Raw genomic sequence first — 12291 nt, 5'->3', positions numbered from 1 at the left:
TTACATTTAGATTAATTATTGATATGCATGTACCTATTGCCATTTTGTTAATTGTTTTGGATTTGTTTTTGTAGGTCTTTTTTCACCTTTCTTCTTTTGTTCTCTTCTGTGATTTGATGACTATCTTTAGTGTTGTGTTTGCATTCCTATTTTTTTTTTAACATCTTTATTGGAGTATAATTGCTTTACGATGGTGTGTTAGTTTCTGCTTTATAACAAAGTAAATCAGTTATACATACACATATGTTCCCATATCTCTTCCCTCTTGCGTCTCCCTCCCTCCCACCCTCCCTATCCCACCCCTCTAGGTGGTCACAAAGCACCGAGCTGATCTCCCTGTGCTATGCGGCTGCTTCCCACTAGCTATCTATTTTACATTTGGTAGTGTATATATGTCCATGCCACTCTCTCACCCTGTCACATCTTACCCTTCCCCCTCCCCATATCCTCAAGTCCATTCTCTAGTAGGTCTGTGTCTTTAGTCCCGTCTTGCCACTAGGTTCTTCATGACCTTTTTTTTTTTTATTCCTTAGATTCCATATATATGTGTTAGCATACTGTATTTGTTTTTCTCTTTCTGACTTACTTCACTCTGTATGACAGACTAACTCCATCCACCTCACTACAAATACCTCCATTTCGTTTCTTTTTATGGCTGAGTAATATTCCATTGTATATATGTGCCACATCTTCTTTATCCATTCATCTGATGATGGACACTTAGGTTGCTTCCATGTCCTGGCTATTGTAAATAGAGCTGCAATGAATATTTTGGTACATGACTCTTTTTGAATTCTGGTTTTCTCAGGGTATATGCCCAGTAGTGGGATTGCTGGGTCGTATGGTAGTTGTATTTTTAGTTTTTTAAGGAACCTCCATACTGTTCTCCATAGTGGCTGTATCAATTTACATTCCCACCAACAGTGCAAGAGGGTTCCCTTTTCTCCACACCCTCTCCAGCATTTATTGTTTCTAGATTTTTTGATGATGGCCATTCTGACCGGTGTGAGATGATATCTCATTGTAGTTTTGATTTGCATTTCTCTAATGATTAATGATGTTGAGCATTCTTTCATGTGTTTGTTGGCAATCTGTATATCTTCTTTGGAGAAATGTCTATTTAGGTCTTCTACCCATTTTTGGATTGGGTTGTTTGTTTTTTTGTTATTGAGCTGCATGAGCTGCTTGTAAATCTTGGAGATTAATCCTTTGTCAGTTGCTTCATTTGCAAATATTTTCTCCCATTCTGAGGGTTGTCTTTTGGTCTTGTTTATGGTTTCCTTTGCTGTGCTCCTATTTCTTTTGTGTATGTATATTTATTATAGATTTTGTATAGCAGCCTGTATATATAGGTTTTTGTATAGCAGGTTTTTGTATAGCAGCCTATATATATATATGCGCTTGTTTTAAGTTGCTGATCTCTTACTGTCAAATGGGTTTTAGATACCCTGCATTTGTACTCTGCTCCCCTCACAATTATTGTTTTTTGTTTGTTTGTTTTTTTGAAAGCTTCTTTCTTTATTTATTTATTTATTCGTTTTTTTTTTTTTTTTTGGCTGTGTTGGGTCTTCGTTTCTGTGCGAGGGCTTTCTCTAGTTGTGGCAAGCGGGGGCCACTCTTCATCGCGGTGCGCGGGCCTCTCAGTATCGCAGCCTCTCTTGTTGCGGAGCACAGGCTCCAGACGCGCAGGCTCAGTAGTTGTGGCTCACGGGCTTAGTCGCTCCGCGGCATGTGGGATCTTCCCAGACCAGGGCTCGAACCCGTGTCCCCTGCATTGGCAGGCAGATTCTCAACCGCTGCGCCACCAGGGAAGCCCACAATTATTGTTTTTGATATTATATTTTACATCTAATTGTTCTGTGTGTTTCTTTTTTTTATATATAAATTTATTTATTTATTTTTGGCTGCGTTGGGTCTTTGTTACTGCACGTGGGCTTTCTCTAGTTGTGGTGAGCAGGGGTTACTCTTAGTTACAGTGCGTGGTCTCCTCACTGTGGTGTCTTCTCTTGTTGTGGAGCACAGGCTCTAGGTGTGCGGCTTCAGTAGTTGTGGCACACGGGCTCAGTAGTTGTGGCTTGCAGGCTCTAGAGCACAGGCTCAGTAGTTGTGGTGCATGGGTTTAGTTGCTCTGCGGCATGTGGGATCTTCCGGACCAGGGCTTGAACCCATGTCCCCTGCATTGGCAGGCAGATTCTTAACTACTGTGCCACCAGGGAAGTCCGTTTTGTGTGTTTCTTAACTGCTTATTGTGGATACAGAAATTTTACTACTTTTGTCTTTCAACCACCTCCCCAGTAGCTTTGTATATGGATGATTTCCTACCTTTATTGTATATTTGCCTTTACCAGTAAGCTTTTCCATTTCATAATTTTCTTGTTTCTAATTATGGCCTTTTCTTTTCTGCCTAGAGAAGTTCCCTTAGCATTTGTCATAAAGCTGGTTTAGGGTGCTGAATTCTTTTAGCTTTTGCTTGTCTGTTAGGCTTTTGATTTCTCCACCAAATCTGAATGAGAGCCTTGCTGGGTAGAGTATTCTTGGTTGTAGGTTTTTCTCTTTCATCACTTTAAGTGTATTGTGCCACTCCCTTCTGGTCTGCAGAGTTTCTGCTGAAAAAAATCAGCTGATAGCCTTATTAGGAGTTCCTTTGTGTGTTATTTGTTGCTTTTCCCTTATTGCTTTTAATATTCTCTCTTTATCTTTAATTTTTGTCATTTCGATTACAGTTTGTCTTGGTGTGTTTCTCTGCAGGTTAGTCTTGTATGGCAGGGGTCCCCAACCCCTGGGCCGCGGACCAGTAGCAGTCCGTGGCCTGTTAGGAGCCGGGCCGCACAGCAGGAGGTGAGTGGCAGGAGAGTGAGCTAAGGTTCGTCTGCCGCTCCCCATCGCTCGCGTCAATACCTGAACCATCCCATCACCCACCCCGCCCCCTGTGGAAAAATTGTCTTCCATGAAGCCAGTCCATGGTGCCAAAAAGGCTGGGGACTGCTGCTGTGTGGGACTCTGCGCATCCTGGACTTGGGTGACTATTTCCTTTCCCATGTTAGGGAAGTTTTCGGCTATTATCTCTTCACACATTTTCTCAGGCCCTTTCTCTCTTTTTCTACTCCTTCTGGGTCCCCTATAATGCAAACATTAGTGCACTTGATGTTGTTCCAGAGGTCTCTTACACTGTCTTCATTTCTTTTCATTCTTTTTTCTTTTTGATGGCAGTGATTTCCACTACTCTGTGTTTCAGCTCACTGATCCATAATTCTGCCTTGTTTAGTCTACTGTTGATTCCTTCTAGTGTATTTTTCGTTTCCGTCATTATATTCTTCACTTCTGTTTGGTTGTTCTTTATATTTTCTAATTCTTTGTTAAAAACTTCTAGTTTATTGCTCTCTGCATCCATTTTCCTCCCAAGTCCTTTGATCATCTTTATGATCATTACTCTGAACTCTTTCTCGGGTAGATTGCCTATCTCCACATCACTTGTTCTTCTTCTGGGGTTTTATCTTGTTCCTTTGTCTGAAACATTCCTCTGTCACCTCATTTTTTTTAATGTTTATTTATTTGGCTGCACCATGTCTTAGTTGCAGCACATGGGATCTTCATTGCCATGTGCGGGATCTTTTACTTGCAGCAAGCACGCAGGATCTTTTTTTTTTAGTTGCGGCATGCGGTGTCTTTAGTTGTGGCATGCAAACTCTTAGTTGCAGCATGTGGGATCTAGTTCTGTGACCAGGGATCGAACCCTGGCCCCCTGCATCCAGAGCGTGGAGTCTTAGCCACTGGACCACCAGGGAAGTCCCTGCCTCATTTTGTCTAAATTGCTATTTGTATTTTTATGTATGTGATAGGTTAGTTACGTTTCTCAGCCTTGGAGAAGTGGCCCTCTGTAGATGTCCTATGTGTCCCAGCAATGCACTCCCCTCTCATCACCCAAGGGCCACAGGCCAGCTGGTCCCAGGGTAATGTCTCACCTCCGTTTGCAGACTTGCAGCAAAAATCTGTATCCACCACAAGTGCTTGAAGTTATTGCCTTTTTGAAGAAAAACACACTTCTGGCAGCAAATTGCATCTCTTGTGGAATCTTGCTTAACTTCAGTACCGCAGCCAATGCCATGCTGCACCAAGTCTGTATACTATATTTTTGAGATAAGTACAGTTATTTTGAAATGAGTTAATAATAAATATTGTTTAAATTCTCAGTTTTAATTTCAGATATAGTGATTATCAATAGATGTAACCCATATTAATTAGAGGGATTATGAGACTAAAATGTTTATGAACTGCTGCTTTAAAAGACGACTCAGTATTGTACAGAGGAAACCACTTTCATACAAGGCAAAGTGCAATAAATGACTTTTTCATCATTTGAGATTCTATCCCTATTGTTTTGTATAGCTGTAGGTGGTTCATTGTCATTGCTGTATAATGTTTCATTGTAGGAATACACCACAGTTTATACTTTTTGATGGACATTTGAGTTGTTTATATTTTGAGGCAGCATCAGGGGTCCCCCAGTACCACCCCCATGTCTTGAGATTTGCTAGAATTGTCCGGACTTGGCATATAGTTGTGCTCACAGCTAAGTTTTTTTTTTTTTTTGGCTGCGTCAGGTCTTAGTTGCGGCCCACAGGATCTTTGTTGAGGCATGCGGGATCTTTCGTTACAGCGTGCAGGCTCTTCATTGTGGTGCACAGGCTTCTCTTTAGTTGTGGCATGCAGGTTTTCTCTTCTCTAGTTGTGGCGCGCAGCTTCCAGAGCACGTGAGCTCTGTAGTTTGTGGCACACGGGCTCTAGATGAGGCGCGCGAGCTCAGTAGTTGTGGCACGCGGGCTTAGTTGTCCTGCAGCATGTGGGGTCTTAGTTCCCTGATGAGAGATCAAACCTGCGTCCCCTGCATTGCAAGGCGGATTCTTTACCACTGGACCACTAAGGAAGTCCCTAAGATTTAATACAGAGGCATAATAAGGACACACAGCTGGATCAGAAAGGTGAGAAACACAGTTGGGATCCGGAGGAATCCATATATAGGCTTCCTTTTTCTCCTCTATGAACGGTCACACAGAGTTCACTCTTCCCCAGCAGTGAAAATACAACAACTTATGTGTGATGTTTCTGCCCAAGGAACCCCATTAAACCCTCAATGCCCAAGGTTTTTCCTGGAGTCTGGGCACATAGGCACTCTTGGCGTAGCACCTATGAAACTCCAGACTCATAGAAGGAAAAGTGGTGTTTAGCATCAATCAGAGTTTGTAAAAACAGTACCACCATCCATTAGGGAAACTTTTTGTTTGTTTGTTTGTTTGGGGTGGGAGTGGGGTCCCTTTATTGGTCAAATTTTAGAGTACTATGGAAAAGTCTTTCTGGCTCTAGACTAATAAAATTGGCCTTAAATGTCAAAATGAGTTTGAACATAATTGGAAGCAAAGTAGCCATCAGAATGTTATGCCAATTCCAGCAGCAAATTACTTTAAGTAGAGTCTGCTTAATTTCAAGAGTAAAAGAAAAAAATGACAGCTCATTTGCATGCGTGCACTCGCGCATGCACACACACACACAGAAAGTGAATTTTTTTCTAGCTATGAAAGAATATGTAGGTGTAGCCAATCATCTCTTTTAAATGGCTGTGCTTGGGTTAATGTTTCTTTTTTTTTTCCAAATTTTTTAAATTGTGTCATCATGAGGAGGTGGTAAAATACGTATAGCACAAAATTTACCATCTTAACCATTTTTAAGTGTACAATTCAGTGGTATTAAGTATATTCATTGTTGTGCAGCTATCACCACCGTCCACCTTCAGAACTCTTTTCATCTTTCAAAACTGTAACTCTGTGCCATTAAACAATAATTCCCCATTTCCTTCTTTCCCCAGCTTCTGTCAGCCACCATTTTACTTGACTACTCCAGGTACCTCCTGTTAGTGAAATCACATAGTATTTGTCTTTTTGTAGCTGGCTTATTTCACTTAGCGTAATGTTGTCAAGGTTTATTCATGTTATAGCATGTGTTACAATTTTTTACCTTGCAAACAGGCTTTCCTAAGGTTAGCAGTTGTAGACCAGCTGTATTAGCTCTTTTCTGTACAGGGGCCATTACAAATAATGAGCATTTTTATTTATGGTACATGTGTGCAAGCACTGCACTGAACAATGGAATTGTGATTTCATAGGGTATACATGTATATAAATTTAGTATATAAGGTCAAATGGTTTTCCCAAGTTTTATACCAATTTATAATCTCACATACTGAGATTTTCATTCAGATCAGCGTCTTAGTCCTTTTAGGCTCTTAAAATAGAATGCCATAGACTAGGTGGTTATAAACAACCAGCATTCATCTCTCATAGTTCTGAAGGTTGGTAAGTCCAAGATCAAGGTGTCAGCAGATTTGGTGTCTGTTGAGAGCCCACTTCCTGGTTCATAGATGGCCATCTTCTCACTGTGTCCTCACAGGGCGGAATTGGCAAGAGAGCTCCCTGGTGTCTTTTTTATAAGGGCACTAATGCCATTCAGTAGGGCTCTGTCCTCATGACCTAGCCACCTCCCAAAGGCCTCACTTCCAAATATCAACACATTGGAAATGAGGTTTCAACATAGGAATTTTGAGGGCTTACAAAAACATATAGTCTATAGCAATTGATATTGAAACTATAAATATATTTGGAGACAGTACAAGGTGAGAAATGTTTGTTAAATTTAATATCCATTCATTGTTAAAAAACAGCAAACCAATTATAGCAGGAACTTCCTTAATCTGATGACAGTTGTATGTATAAACACAGAACCTTTAGCAAGCCTATGCTAAGTGGTGAAATTTCAAAAGCTTTCCCTCTGATATTAGGAACCAGATAGGATCTCTTTTCTCTTCACTGTAATCCTGAACATTATAGCCTAGCAAATAAGATATAAGGATTGGAGGGACTTCCCTGGTGGTCCAGTGGGTAAGACTCCATGCTTCCAATGCAGGGGGCCCAGGTTCAATCTTTGGTCAGGGAGCTAGATTCTGCATGCATGCAGCAACTAAGAATTCACATTCTGCAACTAAGAGTCCACATGCCGCAACTAAGAAGTACACTTGCCCAACTAAGAAGTCTGCATGCTGCAACGAACATCCCACGTGCCCCAACTAAGACCCAGCACAGCCAAAATAAATAAATAATACATAAATAAATAAAATATTTTTAAAAATATATAAGGATTAGAGAAACATAAATAAAACTGCCATTATTCATAGATAAAATGATTGCCTTATGTGTATTGCATTTGAGCTTACCAATCTGTTATTTTTCCTTTTTTTCCTTTCCTTTTTCTTTTTTCTTTTCTTTTTCTCTTTTTTTCTACCATCTTGTTGAAAACTTTGTCTAATTTGGAGGAGAATTAACACCTTTAGATTATTATATTTCTGTATCTGTGAAAGCCTTATTTGGTCTTTTTTGTTTTATTGATTTATTTTTATTTATTTCTTTATTTATTTTGGCTGCTTTGGGTCTTCATTGCTGTGCATGGGCTTTCTCTAGTTGCGGCGAGTGGGGGCTACTCTGAGGTGTGGTGCAAGGGCTTCTCATTGCGATGGCTTCTCTTGTTCAGAACACAAGCAATAGTCGCACAGGCTTCAGTAGTTGTGACATGCGGGCTTTAGTAGTTGTGGCTCGTGGACTCTAGAGTGCGGGCTCAGTAGTCGTGGTGCATGGGCTTAGTTGCTCCACAGCATGTGGGATCTTCCCGGACCAGAGCTTGAACCCGTGTCCCCTGTGTTGGCAGGCGGATTCTTAACCACTGTGCCACCAGGGAAGCCCTTATTTGGTCTTGTATTTATGAAAGGAATCATTAAGATTTTGGCAGGCATATGTAAATGGAACAGTCATTCCATGTGGAGGAGACTTCATTAGCAAAGTCAGAAAAGGCCACACAGTTAGGTAGCAAGAGTTTAGTTCACCTGTGTGCATTTGGTGTTTCTGGTGTGTAAGAGAAGAGGTAAGGTGCTGGTGGTCCTTAACTGTACCAGGAAGCAAGCGTGGCAATTTCCACTGCAAGGTAAAGGTAAATGTTTTGTACTCTGGCTACTTATTTGGAGAATACACATTCTGGAAGGTAATTTTATACCTTAAACTAGACAGTTCCTTTGACCTACCAGTATCTCTCCTTGACATTCATCCTAAAAAAATTATAAACAATGTGCACTAACATTATTTATAATGTCCAAAAAATTTGAACCACCTAAACGTTCTATAATAGCCTGAGTAAACGACAGTACCTCAGTTTAATGGAATATGATGTAGTCATATCAAGTCTGGTTCAGAGGTATAACAGAAAGGTATACTTCTTCCTATCCCTCCTGACAAATACAGCAAAAAAACAATGGACATTATGTATAAAACGAAAGTAAGAAGACTCTGAAAGATGGAGAGAAGAAGGCACATTGGCTAGTGACCTTGAGACTCAAGGAAGTACACAGCAGTGAGTTCCCTTGGCTTTGTGCTGTCATCATATATCCTGGACTGTGGTCTGGAGAAGCCAGTATTATGGAAATACTAATGAGCACAGACAAAAAGCAAACAAACCAAAACCCACAAAAAAAACCCCCACCTCTTTCTAGCCAGAGGACTAGGAAAGGAGCAACCAAGCAAGATACAAAACTTTTGGACAAAAATCACTCTGTGACAGTCAAACACCTCAGGAAAAAAACCACAATAATGTACACCCTTCCCCCTCCCCTATGAGGCCTATTGGGGAGCCTGAGCTCCCACCCCTGCCCAGCAGTAAGGAACCCCTCTTTCCTTCTACAAATCAACAGAGGTTGAGTGGGGAGCCTGGGATTATACCCCACCTGACAGCATCAAAGATTCTTCTCTTCCCAATGGCACACTATCAGAGGATGCCTCGAAAATAGAAGGCGTAGATAAGATCTGGAGTCTTACAACATAGAACCCAAAACATCCAGGATACAGCAGAAAATCACTTGTCATACCAAGAACTGACCATCTCAAGTGGAATGAGAAAAGGTAACCAACAAACATCAGTTAAGATGACCCAGATGTTTGTAATATGTGACGGGTTTTGAAGCAGACATCATAAAAATGCTTCAGTGAGCAGTTATCAACACAAATGAAGAAATACAAAGCCTCAGCAAGGAAATAGAAGATATAAAGAACTAAATGGAAAGTTGAGAACTGACAAATATAATAATGAAATTAAAAACTCAGTGATGGGGACTTCCCTGGTGGCACAATGGATAAGAATCTGCCTGCGAATGCAGGGGACACGGGTTTGAGCCCTGGTCCTGGAAGATCCCACATGCCACGGAGCAATGAAGCCTGTGAGCCACACCTACTGAGCCTGTGCTCTAGAGCTGGTGTGCCACAAACACTAAACCTGCATGCCACAACTGCTGAGCCTGCGCACCTGAAGCCCATGCTCTGCAACAAGAGAAGCCACCGCAAGGAGAAGCCCATGCGCCACAACAAAGAGCGACCCCCACTCACAATGACTAGAGAAAGCCCGTGCAGCAACAAAGACCCAATGCAGCCAAATAAATAAATAAATAAATAAAATTTTTTAAAAAACAAAAAAACAACTCAGTGATGGACTCAACAATAGACTGTAGAGAACAGAGGAAAGAATCAGTGAACTTGAAGCTGGAATGATAGAAAACTACCCAATCTATTTATTGGGAAGTCCACTACCCAATCTAAACAACATACAGAAAATAAGTAAAAAAACATGAACAGAACCTCAGGGATTTAAGAGAGTATAACAAAAGATCTGAGTCACAGTAGGAGGAGAGAGAAAGAATGTGGGGCTGAAATAATGCCTGGAAAGTTCCCAAATTTAACAAAAGATCCAAGCCTACAGATTCAAAAAGGCTGAGCATACCTCAAAGAAGACATCCCATCCCAGGAATTCCCTCGTTGTCCAGTGGTTAGGACTCCGAGTTCTCACTGCTGAGGGCCCAGGTTCAACTCCTGGTCAGGGAACTGGAATCCCACAAGCTCTGTGGTGTGGCCAAAAAAAACAACAACAAAAAGACACCCCATCCCCAAAAATCTTGAAAGCAACAGAGAAAGCATCAGTAACCATGGATGCCAGAAGGAAGTGACATATTTTTCAAGTGCTGGGAGAAAAGATTGTCAACCCAGAATCTTGTATCTATCAAAAGTATCCTTCTGGAATGAAGGGTAGAAGGATCAAAATATTTTCACATGAAGTAAAACTAAGAGAATTTGTCTTCAGCAGACCTACACTAAAATAATGGCTAGGGAATTCCCTGGCGGTCCAGCGCCAGGCTGTCACTGCCGAGGGCCCGGGTTCCATCCCAGGTCGGGAAACTAAGATCCCACAAGCCGCAGGACACGGCCAGAAAAAAAAAAAAAAAGAAAGGCTAAAAGAGCTTCTTGAAACAGAAAGGAACGATAAAAGAAGGAGTCTTGAAATATCAGGATAGGTGAAGGAAAAATGGAAAGAGTAAAAATATAAGTAAATACAATAGACTTTACTTCTCTTGGGTTGTCTAAATTATGTTTGATGGTTGAAGCAAAAATTATAACCTTGTCTGTTATGGTTGTCAGTATATATAAAGGAAATATTTAAAACAATTATTATTATAAACCAGGGAGGATAAAGGTAGATAGGGTTTCTATACTTCTTGGTCTTGATTTCAGTGGTGATAACGTGAATGTACACATGCCATAAAATGGCATAGAACTATACACACATATTACCATGGTAGTTTCCTAGTTTTGATATTGCACTATAATTACATAAAATATAAACATTGGGGGAACCTTGGTGCAGGATACAGAGGAACCTATCTGTGCTATTTTTTGCAACTTCCTATGATTATCATTATTCCAAAATCTTAAAAGATTAAAAAAAATTTTAGTCTGGTGGCCTATCTATACCCATTGTCTTGTAAGATCTCTGTAAGTGTTGCCCTTAGGATCCAGTGGACTAGATTCCCCTCATACTTTGCATTCTTACATTCTGTCTTCCTCAGAAGCATCTTTCTCAAGGCTGCACTTTCACTTCTTCAGATGGCACTTCTATAAAGCCTTCCTTGTCCCCCTATGTCTGCATGCCAGTAGTGTCCTGCACACATGTACTGTGATCATACTGTAATGAATAGCTTACTTTTCAGTTTTCCCACTAGACTATGAGGAAACAAACAACTATGCTCTTATTTATTAAGTAATTGAATGAGAGGGAAGGATAACAGAACAATGGCCTATCTTCCCTCTCGGATAGAGGATTGCCTGGCATCTATAGTATATATAGCCTTGAGTCCGTTTCTCTAACTTAAGTTAATCTTTTCCCTCCTTTGTCCATCCATAAGAAAACTTAGTCATTTCCTTTAGTCTTTCCATAGATTTAATCTACTTGTGTTTACTGTTTGAGGCCTGATTGCATTATTTGTAGTAGGGAGTGAATAGCATTCTCTTACACTTAATTTTTATTCCTGATTGCCAGTAGAGTTGGTTGCATTGTATACCTGTCATTTACTTAAAACAAGCACTCAGCTAAGGTTTAAAAGAACATTTTTGGTATGAAATGGGGTAAACTGTACAAACATTTTCATTTAACATGGTTAAATTTGATACACTCTTTTTTCCTAAAGGGAAATATTTTAGTTTTTTCTCAACATTGTATGATACATTTGGAAAATCCAACATAATTTCACATCCAGAAATAACTACTGTTGTAATTGTCCTTCCAGACACTTAAAATGCTATATAAATGTATGTGTGTTATTTTCAAAAATGGATTGTTAGGATATACTGCTATGTCCTCTGGTTTTTCACTTAGTATATTATAGACACCTTTCCTCAATGCATACAAATCTGTCCCCCACCTTAAGCATTCTGATGTATGATGGTATTACGATTTTTAATGCAGTTTTGTGTTGAGGACCTATATGTTTTCCATTTCTTCTTGTTAAGAAACAATATTTTGCTGATGAATAATTTGTGTGGTACATGTTACATCTTTGAACACTTGATGACTTTATAAAAATAAATCCTAGAAGTCATCATTGTTCTTTCAGACAAGCAAGAATTCAGATTGATGTTTTGTTTTGAACTTATTATTTTGCTGTGTTTTAGGGAATTGAAGTAAAAATAAAAATATTTTGTGAACTTTGAAGAAAATATTTGTATTGGTACATTCCTCTTAGCAAAGGAGCTGAGAATCTTAGTTTAAAGAAGGACCTGAAAAAATACAGGGGAAGTGCTAATAACTTTCATGGGAATACTAAAATCTAACCAGTGGAAGTCTGCCCATTTGGAGGTGCTCTGATTTGCAAACAGACCA

At 40.1% G+C, this 12291-nt stretch overlaps 1 protein-coding gene and 1 long non-coding RNA gene across 9 annotated transcripts in view; one reads left to right on the top strand and one right to left on the bottom strand.

Annotated features, from left to right (window-relative positions):
* The window catches only part of CBFA2T2 (CBFA2/RUNX1 partner transcriptional co-repressor 2), a 179913-nt gene that overhangs the window by 135373 nt on the left and 32249 nt on the right, over positions 1 to 12291 (top strand). The window lies entirely within an intron of this gene.
* Positions 534 to 2725, bottom strand: LOC309612799. The gene is made up of 2 exons (XR_014235371.1): positions 1806 to 2725; positions 534 to 1461 (listed from the first exon to the last, which is right to left on the bottom strand). It is a non-coding gene; the product is annotated as an uncharacterized lncRNA (long non-coding RNA).

This window comes from Balaenoptera borealis (genome assembly GCF_965194805.1).
Source record: "Balaenoptera borealis genome assembly, chromosome: 16".
Classification (NCBI taxonomy): domain Eukaryota; kingdom Metazoa; phylum Chordata; class Mammalia; order Artiodactyla; family Balaenopteridae; genus Balaenoptera; species Balaenoptera borealis.
Note: the sequence above shows the minus strand (reverse complement) of the source record. Positions and strands in the feature narration are given on the sequence as shown.